This window comes from Sebastes fasciatus, chromosome 4, assembly GCF_043250625.1.
Source record: "Sebastes fasciatus isolate fSebFas1 chromosome 4, fSebFas1.pri, whole genome shotgun sequence".
Taxonomy (NCBI): domain Eukaryota; kingdom Metazoa; phylum Chordata; class Actinopteri; order Perciformes; family Sebastidae; genus Sebastes; species Sebastes fasciatus.
In genome coordinates, this window is record NC_133798.1 from 17,924,942 (window position 1) to 17,939,739 (window position 14,798).

The window sequence follows — 14,798 nt, forward strand, 5'->3', positions numbered from 1 at the left end:
GCTGGTGTTTGTCTGCTGTTGTGTTCTCAGCACCCCGATTCCAAACATGTGCGCTTATAAATATTTAAACTTTAAAGTACTCACCACCATACTTTGTGTAACTCCTCAGGAAGGTCACTATAAATCACTCTTGCTCGTCGTTCCAATGTCTTCCACTAGGGGGCAGATCCCTTTCTGTCAGTGACGAAGCTCTGCAGTCAAACTTCAGTCCAGCACATACACAAGGTTACACAGAATGACTGATACTACAGTTTTTTTCAAATACACCATGTTTACTCCCACTAAATAACACTTTTCTAAGTATAAGGCACATTCAATTATTAAATGCAACTATGATGCAGATGAGAGTGAGGTGTTATCATGTTCTTCAGTGCCATACGTTTGTCTTTTCAGTGGGAGCAGAGCATGCGTGCATATCGCAGCCCTTCAGTTTGCAGCTCTGCACTCTCCCCGGCCTATGCAGCAGTAGGTACCTGCAGCAGAGACCTCCTTTTTTGGTCCTGTAGGTCTGCTGACAGACACAGGGAGGAGCACAGTCTATACTCAGAGAGTGGCTTCATCTGAATCAGGTGACTCAATATACACATGATTTGAAATGTAATTGTTTTGGTCTTTGCAGCAGAGCCCGGGAAGCCAATCCAAACTTAGTCCTGGTTAGGGCTGCAATTTAAGATAATTTTCTTTATCGATTAATCCCCAAGTTATTTTTCGAATTAATCATTTAGTTTGACACTAAAATGAAACAACTGCGTTCCTATAATTTGGGGGGCTTTGCTTGATGTAAACAGGAAGTCTAATGTTGAGTCAGTTAATTAGCTGTCGGCTACAAGATAAGCCACATTTTATTTATCCTATATTTGTTTACATACCACCAAATTACCATTAAACGTATGCATTGTAAGCGTTTATAAGCAGCATATAAACATTGAAGACATTATTTATAACACTATAATGGAGTACATATAGGGACATTTAAGTGTTTATTAATGTTTACTTTTTGCCAACAATTATAACTTCCTGTGAAGACATATTTTATATCATTAAAACTGTGTTATATTACAGTAGGCCCCATATTTCAGTTTCAGCCCCTCTGGTTTAGACTCCATAGTTTCATCCCCGTCTGGTCTCAGACCCTCTTGTTTCAGCACCTCTGGATTCAGGCCCTCTCTGGTTTCAGTTCTCTACCGTGTCAGTCTCCTTTGGTTTCAGCCACCTCTAGTTTCATCCCCTCTGGTTTCAGTCCTCTAGTTTCATCCCCTCTGGTTTCAGTCCTCTAGTTTCATCCCCTCTGGTTTCAGCCCCCCCTAATTTCAGCCCCTCTAGTTTCAGCCCCCACAAGTTTCGGTTCTCTGGTTTCAGCCCCTCTGGTTTCAGCCCCCTCTAGTTTCAGCCCCTCTGGTTTCAGCCCCTCTGGTTTCGGTTCTCTGGTTTCAGCCCCTCTGGTTTCGGTTCTCTGGTTTTAGCCCCTCTAGTTTCGGTTCTCTGGTTTTAGCCCCTCTAGTTTCAGCCCCTCTGGTTTCAGCCCCTCTGGTTTCGGTTCTCTGGTTTCAGCCCCTCTGGTTTCGGTTCTCTGGTTTTAGCCCCTCTAGTTTCGGTTCTCTGGTTTTAGCCCCTCTAGTTTCAGCCCCTCTGGTTTCAGCCCCTCTGGTTTCGGTTCTCTGGTTTCAGCCCCTCTGGTTTCGGTTCTCTGGTTTCAGCCCCCTCTAGTTTCAGCCCCTCTGGTTTCGGTTCTCTGGTTTCAGACCCTCTGGTTTCAGTTCTCTAATTTTAGCCCCTCTAGTTTCAGCCCCTCTGGTTTTGGTTCTCTTGTTTCGGTTCTCTGATTTCAGCCCCTCTAGTTTCAGCCCCCTCTAGTTTCAGCCCCTCTGGTTTCGGTTCTCTGGTTTTAGCCCCTCTAGTTTCAGCCCCTCTGGTTTCAGCCCCTCTGGTTTCGGTTCTCTGGTTTCAGACCCTCTGGTTTCAGTTCTCTGGTTTTAGCCCCTCTAGTTTCAGCCCCTCTGGTTTCAGCCCCTCTGGTTTCGGTTCTATAGTTTCAGCCCCTCTGGTTTCGGTTCTATAGTTTCAGCCCCTCTGGTTTCGGTTCTCTTGTTTCAGGCCCCTCTAGTTTCAGCCCCTCTAGTTTCAGCCCCTCTGGTTTCAGCCCCTCTGGTTTCAGTTCTCTAGTTTCAGCCCCCTCTAATTTTAGCCCCTCTAGTTTCAGCCCCTCTGGTTTCGGTTCTCTTGTTTCAGACCCTCTGGTTTCAGTTCTCTAGTTTCAGCCCCCTCTAATTTTAGCCCCTCTAGTTTCAGCCCCCTCTAATTTTAGCCCCTCTAGTTTCATCCCCTCTGGTTTCAGTTCTCTAGTTTCAGCCCCCTCTAATTTTAGCCCCTCTAGTTTCATCCCCTCTGGTTTCAGTTCTCTAGTTTCAGCCCCCTCTAATTTTAGCCCCTCTAGTTTCAGCCCCTCTGGTTTCGGTTCTCTTGTTTCAGACCCTCTAGTTTCAGCCCCTCTGGTTTCAGTTTTCTAGTTTCATCTCCTCTGGTTTCATCCCCTCTAGTTTCATCCCCTCTAGTTTCAGCCCCTCTAGTTTCAGCCCCTCTGGTTTCAGTTTTCTAGTTTCATCTCCTCTGGTTTCATCCCCTCTAGTTTCAGCCCCCTCTAGTTTCATCCCCTCTAGTTTCAGCCCCCTCTAGTTTCAGCCCCTCTGGTTTCGGTTCTCTTGTTTCAGACCCTGTAGTTTCATCCCCTCTAGTTTCATCCCCTCTAATTTCAGCCCCTCTGGTTTCAGTTCTCTAGTTTCATCCCCTCTAGTTTCATCCCCTCTAGTTTCATCCCCTCTAGTTTCATCCCCTCTAGTTTCAGCCCCCCCTGGTTTCAGCCCCCTCTGGTTTCAGTTCTCTAGTTTCATCCCCTCTAATTTCAGCCCCTCTGGTTTCAGTTCTCTAGTTTCATCCCCTCTAGTTTCATCCCCTCTAGTTTCATCCCCTCTAGTTTCAGCCCCCCCTGGTTTCAGCCCCCTCTGGTTTCAGTTCTCTAGTTTCATCCCCTCTAGTTTCATCCCCTCTAGTTTCAGCCCCCTCTAGTTTCAGCCCCTCTGGTTTCAGTTCTCTAGTTTCATCCCCTCTAGTTTCATCCCCTCTAGTTTCAGCCCCCTCTAGTTTCAGCCCCTCTGGTTTCAGTTCTCTAGTTTCATCCCCTCTAGTTTCAGCCCCCTCTAGTTTCAGCCCCCTCTAGTTTCAGTTCTCTAGTTTCATCCCCTCTAGTTTCATCCCCTCTAGTTTCAGCCCCCTCTAGTTTCAGCCCCTCTGGTTTCAGTTCTCTAGTTTCATCCCCTCTAGTTTCATCCCCTCTAGTTTCAGCCCCTCTGGTTTCAGTTCTCTAGTTTCAGCCCCCTCTAATTTTAGCCCCTCTAGTTTCAGCCCCTCTGGTTTCGGTTCTCTTGTTTCAGACCCTCTAGTTTCAGCCCCTCTGGTTTCAGTTTTCTAGTTTCATCTCCTCTGGTTTCATCCCCTCTAGTTTCATCCCCTCTAGTTTCAGCCCCCTCTAGTTTCAGCCCCTCTGGTTTCGGTTCTCTTGTTTCAGACCCTGTAGTTTCATCCCCTCTAGTTTCATCCCCTCTAATTTCAGCCCCTCTGGTTTCAGTTCTCTAGTTTCATCCCCTCTAGTTTCATCCCCTCTAGTTTCATCCCCTCTAATTTCAGCCCCTCTGGTTTCAGTTCTCTAGTTTCATCCCCTCTAGTTTCATCCCCTCTAGTTTCAGCCCCCTCTAGTTTCAGCCCCTCTGGTTTCAGTTCTCTAGTTTCAGCCCCTCTAGTTTCATCCCCCTCTAGTTTCATCCCCTCTGGTTTCAGCCCCCTCTGGTTTCAGGCTCCAGGTGCTGAGGAGGCTCTAGCAGAGGAAGGTGAGTGTGTGTGAATAATGCAAGCAGGCAGCAGATTCGGGAGCTGTGACAATGAGTCAGCAGCTACACAGATGGGGGGGAAAGCTCTGCTGAGAGTGTTCCCAGACCAACACACACTCATGCAGACACTGCACTGAAACATAATGGAGGTATCTGTGATGATGAATACCTGACAAGAATAGCATCTGTTTATTTTCTACACAGAAAATAACTCCAGTGTTTAGCCCCTTTTTTTTCTGCTCTAGTGTAAAAACGCTGGCACAGAATTTGCCTAAAAGGATGCCGGACTTAATTATCAAGTGCTCCGTGACGCACAGTGTTGCCTTAAACGAATGATTAGTTTATTGATTTGCTGAAACTGCATATTCATGCTCATTATCATAAGGGGAAGGGGGGAGGAGTGGGGATGAATGATGAAGCAAAAGAGGTTAGAGGTAATTCATCGAGACAAATCACATTTTAGTGGCTTATTGCAAAGACCAGGGTCAAACAGTAGCAGTAAATTATTATAATTTTAAAGCACCAGAATTGGGATATTTACAGCATTTGAACTTTAAATACCTGCCCGTAAATATCTAACTGAAGTATGCTGAGTATTTGCAAATAAATGTCTATAAACAGCATTTAACTGCGGCCAGGTGTTTCATCAGAACAAGCAGAAAAAGCCCTGATTTTTCACTCTGTCCTCTTCAGGGGTTCAGTCTGTTAAACTGCTGAAATCTCGCTTTCCTTGAGGACTGCAGCTATGAGGGCATGTGGAGAGGGCACAGTAGCTGCAGTGGCTGCCGGTAAGAGTGAGCTGCCTGTGCTGAGAGGCATTGATGGATTATGAGGCAGTATACAATAACACAATGTTTGTAGGCGGTTTGCGTCTCTGTCAGTGACATTTTGCAGGTGAATCAGAGCTCTCAGGTGCTGCTGTGGAGATGAAGAAAGGCTGCTTTAAGCTGTTTCCACACTGACACTCCTCTGCACAGTTATACTAAGTACTGCAGCACACTGTACAAAATATTGTAAGAAACCATCAAGGAAAGCCTGAGTTGCAGTTTATATTTGCTTTAGGGACTGTATGAAAATGATTGTCTTGGGGAGGAGGGTGAAAAATTACCTTGCAGAGCAGCTGGATTGTCGCGATGTCACAAGATCATGCGAGTATCGCAGGATCACGTCACACAGATATCCATCTTGTCAGGCGTTCGTGTCCCGCGAGCCAGAGCACGGACCAATCAGCGTCCTGTGGGTTTAGGTGCGTGAGACGAGAGGCGACAAAAATGGTAGCTCCTGAAGATGTTAGCGTAGCTGCAATAGCATCAGTTATATCAGAACTGGAGAGGATTATTTCATTGAAGGAAGAGCAAAGAACGGCACTGAAGCCTTTCCTGGTTCAAAAAGATGTTTTCGCTCTTCTCCTGACTAGTATTGGCAAGCGTTTGATTGACAGATAGTTCATCCAATCGCTGCTGTTTTTAAATTGATGAAGGTTTCTGTGTAACAAACCATCTGGCGAGTTAGGTGAAAAAAGCGAGCGTTGTTAATTTTTTCTTTGGACCCTCCCTTTTTTCTCCAAACCATGTTTTGTTTGTTTAAGATATGCAGACTGTTTAAGGACTTTCCATCTTGCAATCAATATGTAGCGATGCTAGCGATTCTATGAGACTGTATATACACTACGTTCCAATACACAGTATCATACTATTTAGTATGCCAGAAAAAGATGTATGTCCCAATACATAGTACGTCAAATACAGTATGCCAAAAATACCAGGATGTCTTACAACATCCGGTCACATTTTACAGTATGCAAGCCAGCATGCTTTTCTGGCTATTCTGACCCACAATCCTCTGCAGCGGATATATAAGCAAGAGGATCATAGTTCAAGGCGCAATGTTATGAAGTAGTATGTCCCAATTGTATGCATACTGAATGCAACAGTATGTACTTTGTAAGGGCAGCTGCAGTACGTACTAAAAGTAAAAAGAAAGAGTATGCGTTTTGGAACATAGCCACTATGTACACACAGCAGTATTGTGAGCTTAATGCTAGCATGCTGGTGGTAAGCAGATATAATGCTTTCCAGCTTAATTTAGCATGAGAAGATAAGGGATCATCAAAAATATTACAATGCATCCTGCCGGGGACATGAATGACTGTACCAACCGTTATGGCAATCCATCCAATATTTGTTGAATATTCAATTAAAACCACAAATATCAACCTCATGGTGGCGCTAGAGGGAAGGTCAGGGGATGTCTGTACAATTTTTACGTGAATCCATCCAATAGTTGTTGAGATATTTAAGTCTGGACCAGCATTGCCTCCTTGGAGCCACGCCACTAGCATGGTGTAGTACAGAGGTCTGCAACCTGCGACTACGGAGCCACATGAGGCTCTTAAGCTCCTCTCCAGGGGCTCCCTGTGGATTTTTTTTTTAAATTGTGGAAATGAATAACAGTTTTTTTGTTTACATTTTCATTTTTTATTTATAATTGTTGTAAGTCTATGCTATGACGGTACGACGGCGTATTAGGGCCACATTGAGGAAAAAAAATAATCTGAGATTTCGAGAATAAAGTCATAATATTATGAGAATAAAGTCAGAAGTTTATGAGAAAAAAGGTAGTATTATAAGAATAAAGTCAGAATATTAGTATATGTATAGTAGTGTAGTAGTAGTAATTTTACAAGTTATTTTCTTTTTTTTGTAAAGTTATGACTTTATTGTCTTAATATTACGACTTTTATTTCTCGTAAAGTTATGATTTTATTCTCGAAGTCTCAGATTTATTTATTTTTGCCTAAAATGGCTCTTTTGATAGTAACGGTTGCTGACCCCTGGTGTAGTACTTTTAACTGATCTCTTTGACTTTAAAACAAGTATTATTAACAGTCACTTCAAACAGAGGTCCAGAGTTGTGTCTAGAAGGGAGCCCGCAAACTGCGAAATCTGATCTGAGATATGCAAAAACTCTTACGAGACTCGCTGCCCGATGACCTATCCTTACCTTAACTATTCAAGATCATTGCCTAACCTTAACAATCTTGTGAGTTTCCCCAGTTTGCGGGCTCCCTTCTATTTACTACCAAGGTCCAGGGGCCCCCTGACCTCTTGGGCCTCTGCCCGATAGACCCAATCAGTAATTCATCCATGATCCATCGATTTTTCTTTATTTTACCCAAACTGATAAAAGTTTTTTTAATCATATCAGCCAGTGTTTTAACTCCAAACCCTCATGTGTGTCACTGAAGAGGACAACCATAACTTATATTTGGAAGTTATGTGGTTTTCATACATGTCAACATTATGATGGTCGATGATGTATATATAAATATAATTTCCTGGCCCTGGTCTGGCTGCCTGCATGGGAAACCTGTAGGGACGTCTCTCAGCAGAAAGCACTCTCTCCATTTGTCAGCCTTTGACAGCCTCTCTCACCACTGGAGCTGCCTGCACTGCAAGAAATTACCATTTTGACAGGTTATGTTGTCTCATATTAAGCTATTAAAATTAGAGCTATAACAATTAATTGATTAGTTTGTCAACGGAAAATTGATTTGCAGCTATTTTGGTAATTTTTCAAGCAAAAGATGAGATTATTTTCTGGTTTCAGTTTCTAAAAACCCTTGTTGAAAAATGCCAGTATAACTAAATAACTCAACTTCTATGTAGGGATTTACATTTACTTGAGAAAAGAGAAAAAATAATGGGAAAAAACACTTTTTACTGTCACTTAATTTAAGTTAATTGACACTCAAAATGCATTAAATTATTTCACCTTATTTGTCTTTTTCTTACTTTCCAAAAGAAAACTAATATTTAGATAGACTCAATAAGGTGGATATCTTTTGCAGTGTGCACACCAGCCTTTACAGTAAACTCCACCAGCAGTCCAGTTAATGTGTCCCGGCCAGGAAAACTGACATGCTCCTCCATCATCGTACAATATGTAATGCCTCTGCTGTATGGGGTCTGTATGTGGTGCAACATGGACAGTGGGTTATGTCCAACAATGGTGTCTATGTCCTCTCCTGTAACCTCAGGGAAAAGACACACCCCATGCATGTTTTATTTTCCTCTTTTGGCCTTTTCTCTAGAAGACATGACAGCTATTTATGGGTCATCAATATTTAACCTGAACATCAAAATGCCTCAGTGTGACGTATAAGGTTAAGATCTGATTTCAAAAGCTCTGTAATGTAGATTAAGAAGTTGAGGAAGTGATAACAAATCAATAGAATACAGTAATGTGTTGCAGGAGATGAATGACTGTCAGGCTGTAGGTGAGACATCCATTTAAATAAAGGAGGATAGGAGTGACTGTGTAGACATCTAAGACGTATAAATAGCATGACATTATAAGGACATTTTGCGTGTCATGAGGACGCATTTTAGGCTTTTTGGGTGTCATTTGTAGCTATGCTACACAACAAAACTATGGTAATGTCCGCAGTTAAGGTTGAGGCAACAAAACCACTTAGTTAGGTTTAGGGAAACCGTAATGGTTGGGCTTAAAATAAGTACATAAACTAACTAAAATACGTATGGAAACAATGTAATATAAGTACGGAAAAACACGTCTCTAACGTCACTAAAACACACTCACTTTCGTAACTTACAAAACAAAACCATTTGAACTGTCCACCTCCCCCGTCGCCCGTCATAAGCGGCCTTTCTCGCTTTTTATTCTATGTCACTAGCTCTAGCATATTTACCTGGATGCGTTTACTTTGCAGTCAGTCCAGACATGGCGTACAAATGTCACGCCAAAAGCAAGAAGGCGCTCTTATTGCACACTAGATCCCTTGGGCATTATCGTGTCATTCAAATGGGCTGTAAAGGAATAGTTCGACATTTTGGGGAATATGTGACAAATTAAAAGATTGATATTACTCTCATATCTATACGGTAAATGTTAAACTGGATCCAGTAGCCGTTAGCTTAGCTTAAAGACTGGAAACAAGGAGAAACAGCTGGACGAGCTTAGGTAACAAAACAAGCCTACCAGCACCACTAAAGCTCACTAATTAACACATTGTATGTTGTTTCTTTAATCTGTAGAAAAACTTGAGTGTAAAAATGACAAGTTGTGGTTTTATGCAGCGTCATGTATCCGATTAGTGTTAATTAGCTCTTTAGATGGAGCCAGGCTAGCTGTTTCCCCCTGTTTCCAGTCTTTGTGCTAAGCTAAGCTAAGCGAACCAGCTGATGGCTGTAGCTTCATGTTTAACGTAGAGACACGACGTATCCTCATACAACGGTTCGTATGATTTCTTACGAAACGTTTTTCCTAATTTTTCATGTGTTTTCCTACGAATGTCCAGCAACACTTGACGGACGTGTCAATTTCCGCTCCAGTCTTTTCAAAATAAAACGATTAAGTTAGGTTTAGGAAAACATCAACTTGGTTAGGTTTAGGCGACAAAAATACTTTATTAGGTTTAAGAAAAGATTGTGGTTTGTGTTCAAATAACTTCAGAAGTGACGTAACTTAAGTACGGAAGTTACGTGACAAAACTACTTAGTTAGGTTCAGGAATAGATCGTAGTTTGAGTTAAAATAACTCAGAAATTCGTAACTTAAGTATGGATGTTACGTGACAAATAAATCAACGCTGACTTCTGGTTTCACACGGGGTACGAGCGTCGTTCTCCTGGGCGAAAGTCTGGTGATTGTTGATCCACCCCGACCTCCTCCCTACATGACGTTTGCCGCTCTTTATACTTCCTTGTTCACAATTACGTTGATTACATACAAATTGATTTTGTGGGATGTATATGAATTACAGTGCATTACTTTTCATAGGTAAAGCTACGAATGGTGTATGAGAACAGCCTGACAGACATGAGAATGGTCAGTCAATCTTCTCATATAACTCTTGCCAAGAAAAACAATTTCCCCAAATGACGAACTACTCCTTTTAAAAGAGTAACCTGACGGTATCAACAACCTCTCCAGCATTACAGTGACCTTTGCTGGTGCTTCAGACTGCAGTCAGCATGTGGATCTCAGCATGGCCCTCACGGTTCATGGTGATATCCTCTTGTGGTTTTGTATTTGCCAGCCTCCTTTCGCCCTGTGCAGTGATGTAATTGAAGCGGGAAGGTCACAGCGCCGGTTTTCGTTGATGTTAAGTTTTGAATTTTCTCCCCCAGACAAGCACGCTGACACTGCACACTGGGCAGGAGGAGCATGTAAACTGAGATCCACATCGCCTGATACCACAAGGACACATCCAGACTGGAGCATTGATAACAGATTCTACCACGGCTACTGGAGAGATAGAGATGGTAGGAAAGAAAACATCCATAAACAAGTAATTAATTGTCAGTACTTAGATCTTAAACTAACTGAACATTAGGGTGAGATATTTCTGCTTTTTTTAGCCATGCTAGTGGCGTGGCTCCAGAGATGAGGGCCGATCTATCCACCACTTTGATCCAGACTGGAATACTTTATTGGATGCATTACTGTAAAATTAAACACACGCTTTCATGGTCCCCAGAGGATGAATCCTACTGACTTTGTTGATTGTCTGAATTTTCCTCTAGCACCACCATGTGGTTGACTTTTGTGTTTTTGAGTATGTCTCAACAACTATTGGATGGATTGTCATGAAATTAGGTTGAGACATTCATGTTTCCCTCAGGATTAATTGTAATTCATTACTAAATCTTTAATCTAGCGCCATCATAGGGTCAAATCTTTTAATTTATCCATGGTTTATGACCAAAAACCAGACGGCAACCTCCGGGTCTGAAAAGTGAAGCCAATGCTGAAGTACCTTAAACTTGCATTCTTTCTAATAGCCAGCAGGGGGCGACTCCTCTGGTTGCAAAAAGAAGTCAGATTGTATAGAAGTCTATGAGGAAATTACCCTTTGTAAACATTGTAAACATGAGTTTATAGTCTCAATCGCTAGTTTCAAGTCTTCTTCAATACAGCATGATGTTCATTTAGTAAATTATGGTCCCATTTAGAGTCAAATAGACCATAAAGCAGGGTATGCTTTAGGGCGTGGCTACCTTGTGATTGACAGGATGTACCACGGCGTTGTGCGGTCTGGGAGTTGTCCGTGTTTTCATACAACTTTAAATCTTCAGTAGGCAGACATTTTTTGGCATCATTGGGCAAAAAATCCAAAATAACCTTTCAGCATATTGTAATTCAAGTGTTCTGAGAGAAAACTAGACTAGACCATGATAGCGACGGCCAAAATGTCGAACTCAAGGCTTCAAAACGGCAGTCCACAAACCAATGGGTGATGTCACGGGGGCTCCGTCCACTTCTTATATACATGTTTATGACCAAAAACCTGCAAAAAATGACTCTCCCATCAGCCTCAGCTGTACTTTGTTTAGCTCTAATTAGTGTTAGCTTTCTAACACGCTATACTAAGAGGGTGAACATGGTAAACATTATACCCGCTAAACATGTTAGCATTGTCATGATGAGCATGTTAGCATGCTGATGTTAGCCTTTAGCATGAAGCACCGCCGTGCCAAAGTGCAGCCTCACAGAGCTGCTAGCACGGCTGTAGACTCTCCAGCGCTGCTTCTTTTCACGGATGAGTGGATGAATAGATGGACTCATCAGTTTATAGATTGATTGTTTTATGGGCACACGGAGGGACGGCGGACAATCAGACATATCGATGCTTGTTTTATAGTTAATGTACTCCGTCATGCATTATTCCTAGAATACGGTGTGATGGCAGACACTCCACCACAGGATGTGTGAGTGTGTCTACGTCAATGGAAATTGGATAAAGTGATAAAAAGACGAGTGGGTAATTCATGATGAACTCGTTCCTTCTGATCCATCCACCACCGCCTTCGCTGGATGGCATCATCTGCTCCGTATCACTATACAGTGATGTAGGGCTGTCAGTGGCCCGAGGTAAAGAGGTACATTTAACTGGCCTGAGTTTCACTGAGACCATTTGTGGACTTCCACAAGGATGAGGAAATTATGGACGTGGCCTTAATTATTAAACAAGTGTGTCAGCAGCCCGGCCTGATGGAGGTAATGCAAAGAGGAAGTGGGCCAGAGAGAGGGCCTCGGGGATCGGGGGGGATAAGAGGGGCGGGTGGGCTTGGACCTGGGGGTGGGGTAGTGTTAGGCCCAAGGGCTTTGGCTCAAGCATGGGAGATCCAATAATGCTGCCAAAGCTATTTTGCACATTGTTAACATTCAGAACCTACTCTATGTGAGGCTGTTGGAGGTGGACTACTGGCCTTTTGGTTTTACACAGCGATAAAGCCAACACCAGAGGACACTTGTCATATGATACAGAGCAATCATACGATACTGTGCATGCGCAGCTGATTGGGCCACAATGAAAAGGCCCTTGAGAAACTTTTTGGATGACGTCAACAGGAATGGCATGGCATTTTTGTACAAGGGATATGGGATGAGTGTCTGTCTTCAAAGAAATCGATCGGGGAATATCAAGTGAGCCAGAGGCCTGACTCAGGCAAATCGGCCATCCTTTGTGTGTGTGTGCAAGTGTGCGCGTGTGTGTGTGTGTGTAAGAGAGATAAACCGAATGAAAGATAGAAGCAGTGAGGGAATGAGCACATGCAGCCACAGTACATCTGCACGCAGGCACGGCTTGTAAACACTCATTCCTTGATAAGGAGACACACAGCTGGCAGACGTTGTGTTCAGACAGTTGTAAGATAGAGCGTAGAGTGTGGAGGAGGAGGAGGAGAAGGGGGGCGTTGACAGACAGCACCTCAATTAGTTCCACACGTTGATCAGGGATTAACAAGACAGTGGCTTAAACCACAGTTTCAATTACATGCTTCTCATTTGCATGTGGAGGCTGACACCTGGGTGCTCGTGTTGACCTGAAACGTCCAATAACCATCCACCAGGAAGTGCGTCAAGTCGACTTTCTAGAGGATGAGTCTGGTGATATTCTATATTTTTCTTGATGTCAACAAATCCGTGAAAACAACAACAACAATTAAGTGATCCTATGTTTAATTGATCTGCCATGATGCTTTATTAAACATAAACATGGGCACTGTGTAGATGTATTTGAGCCAGTCCTGCATACACCATCATGTTGCCGTAAATATTCACTTCAGCCCGGGTTCCCAAACTTTTCCATGCCAAGAACCCCCCAAATAACATTAGCTTATGGCCGGGGCCCCCCTTTGGCAAGATGTCTTTAAAATCCCATTGACAATAATACGGCAAATGTTTAAACAATAAATAAATAATATAAAACTTCTGAATATATTTCCTTACTTTTATTAACGCAATAATAATTACATTTGTCTTTCAAATATTTAATCATTCCATCCATCCATCCATCCATCTTCAACCGCTTATCCGGGGTCGGGTCGCGGGGGCAACAGCTCCAGCAGGGGACCCCAAACTTCCCTTTCCCGGGCCACATTAACCAGCTCTGACTGGGGGATCCCGAGGCGTTCCCAGGCCAGAGTAGAGATATAATCTCTCCACCTAGTCCTGGGTCTTCCCCGTGGTCTCCTCCCAGCTGGTCGTGCCTGGAACACCTCCCAAGGGAGGCGCCCAGGAGGCATCCGTGCTAGATGCCCGAACCACCTCAACTGGCTCCTTTCGACGCAAATCTAATCATTCCATTAGATTCAATAGTTCTCTTTTCCAATAGAAGCATTGTTTGTCAGTATAGTTAACTACATTCAACAACATTGTGCGTGTGTCTGTGTGTTTGTGTCTGCTCGTCAGGTCTTTTCATTTTCAAAAACGTGCCCATTTTTGTAATAAGCTAGCAATCTAAATTTCAGGAGAGGAGCGGAGCAACTTCGTGGCAGGCACAAACCGTTACAGGGCGACACTGTGACAGCTTACAATAATAATAATAATACAATTTTATTTTTTTTAATGTATCTTTTTAGCATTTTCCCTCATCTTTCGTCCAATTTGTTGAGGCAGGTTGACTTTTGGGAAAATGGTTCTAAAATGATGCACAAAATACTTCCTTTTGATGGAGTGGTGTGTTTTAATAAGTGTAAATATCACAGAGTTTCCATGAAGAGTTGGAAGAAGCCAGTACAGAATATACTGTCATGGTCGTGCTCCAGCTTGTGTCTGTTGTGTTTCCCACTCCTTTTGTCTTCCATGTCCCCGGCTTGTCTATGTGTGTGTAAAGGTGTGTTTCATCCTGTCCTGCTGCCAGGAGGGTGGAAAGAGGAGATGTCACGCATCATCAACGCATCATATCTTTGGGGTACAACATATGCGCATTACAATCTGGTCTGCACTCGCCAAATGTGAGCCAATAGCAACGTACGACCGCAGCTCCAGTTACACTGTGCATGTGTCGTACCCCATAGCTAAAGACCCGTGTCCCAGCCTCTTTCAATAGGCCTTGTCCTGCTCTCAACCTGGGCCCAGTCTACCTAAACACAGTGTCATCAATCTGCTCTTCACCTCTCGAGGCTCCCAGCTCTGCACACACCGGTCAGCAATCTACTCTTCCGCAGTATATCAACCCTGGTTTTCCTCCCAGTCCTCACCAGATTGTTCCGTCTACGTTTCAGGTTGGTCCTTGTGTTTTCTAGTTTTTGCATGATCTCCTTGTGTGTTGTTTGCTGTCTGGCCTAATCCTTTTCTCCTGTACTTCAGGATCCCAGCCAGCCCTCCTGCTGGCCTGCCTGCTCCTCAAGCCAGCCCACGTTCATCCACTCTGCTCAGCCGGATCTGCCGATCCTCTTCACCCGTATCAATAAATCAGTTAAACTTCTTCTGTCTCCCGCCAGTGTCCTGCGTTTGGGTCCACCCAATTAACCACACCATGACATACATAATGTGTATGTGATGGTATGGTATAGAGTGGAATAAGGTGACTTTCAATCACAGCTTTTCATACCTAACAGGGTCTTTTCACAGCAGCCATTGTGACATAGCATCACAGGGTAAACACAGG

General features: G+C 43.4%; 1 long non-coding RNA gene across 1 annotated transcript; it reads left to right on the plus strand.

Moving 5' to 3' along the window:
* The first annotated feature begins 8,575 nt into the window (after nucleotides 1-8,575).
* On the plus strand, nucleotides 8,576-14,591 carry LOC141765999 (uncharacterized). Its single transcript, XR_012593557.1, has 5 exons — nucleotides 8,576-9,137; nucleotides 10,033-10,167; nucleotides 14,022-14,099; nucleotides 14,206-14,412; nucleotides 14,498-14,591. It is a non-coding gene; the product is annotated as an uncharacterized LOC141765999 (long non-coding RNA).
* Nucleotides 14,592-14,798: the final 207 nt, after the last annotated feature.